Here is a 1,422-nt window from a genome sequence, read left to right on the forward strand (position 1 = left end):
TCATAGATTCTATTTCTTTCCTAAATTGTTTATTCAGGGGTTCCATCATTTTTATATTCTCCTCTATTTTTTTGTCAGTGTATTCTTTAGAAGCACTTAGTACTTCTTCAAGTATACTTACCACTACATTTTTTAGTTCCAAAATTATTTCTGATCTGATTTCTTCTATACCTTTCTGCAGTTGATTCTTTACTGTCAACGCTATTATTTATGAGATATCTGGTGTGTGATTTCCAGTTTCCTCAGTGCAAGTGTCTTCTGCAGTAGTACTGGGTGGACTCGGAGCCTGAGACTGCATTTTGTTCCTTCTCTTTGTCATTTTGAATATCACTGTCTTCTGTCTGACCTTTGGTGTAGAGCTTAGATAGAGTCCTTAGCACCAGGTCCAGATCTACGAAGTTCATATTCCTCCAGGTGGGTGTTGTTTGGATCTGGCTGCTGTGCTCCACTTCTTTCTGCTGCAGGTGTTGGAGTTGAACCCTTTGTGTCTCTCTGGGAAGATGTTCTGCTCCTGAATCAGCTGGGTGGGTCTTGCCTCTAGCCTCTTTGCAGGGAGTTCTGCTGAAGGGTTCCCTGCTGGGCCTGTGCTCTGGGTCTATTCAGGATCCCGCGTGTCGTCTCACTCACTTGCGGGGCCTGCACTCTCAAAAGGGAGGATTTTGAGGGGGAATTTTGGCAATATGTATTTTACTGTAGTAAAAATTTACCTAGGCACTATATTTTCAATTACTCCTTGTGTTTTTCAGTTCTAGAGTTTCTAGATGTATTGTTTTTAGAGTTTCCACATCTTTTTTGAGATTCACTCTTAATCCATTAAATCCATTTTTTTCTGTAAAACTCAAACATACTTATCAATTAAAGTCCTTTCTTTTCCCTGCTAATCCCAGCATATGGGTTGTCCACGGAACTTCTTTATTTACTGCTTTTCTCCGTCTAACTAGTGGTGACTAGCCTTCTGCTCATTTCCCGTTTCTCCGTGAGGCTAGTGAGATGGCTGTTGTGTTGCTGTTCTGCGTCACTATGAGAGACCTGCGCTGGGTCACCTTGCTCCAAAGGACTTTGCCCTGGGTGGGGAGCGCAGGCCTCTGGGTCTGTGAGGTTGGCTTTTAAGGTAGCTTTGGGTTTTGCCCTTAGCCCTTGGGCATGGCCCTTATTTGGGCTTCTTGAAAAGCTTGACGTGTTCAGTTCTTTAATTGGATGAGATTGGAGCGCTCAAGTCTTCTTCCTGCAGTGAGCAGCTGCGTAAGTCTGCTCAGCTCTTCCTGCGCTCGCTGTCCTCTTCCTCAGCTCATTGAAGTCTTTCCTCTCCCACAGGAATCTTAAACATCAGTCAGATTTGAGGGCTGCTTTCCTAAAGGCTTCCTTCCTTCCCTCCTTCCTTCCCTCCTTCCCTCCCTCCCAACTTCCTCCCTCTCTCCCTCC

The sequence above is a fragment of the Octodon degus genome, unplaced genomic scaffold, assembly GCF_000260255.1.
Source record: "Octodon degus isolate 3935 unplaced genomic scaffold, OctDeg1.0 scaffold00035, whole genome shotgun sequence".
Classification (NCBI taxonomy): Eukaryota; Metazoa; Chordata; class Mammalia; order Rodentia; family Octodontidae; genus Octodon; species Octodon degus.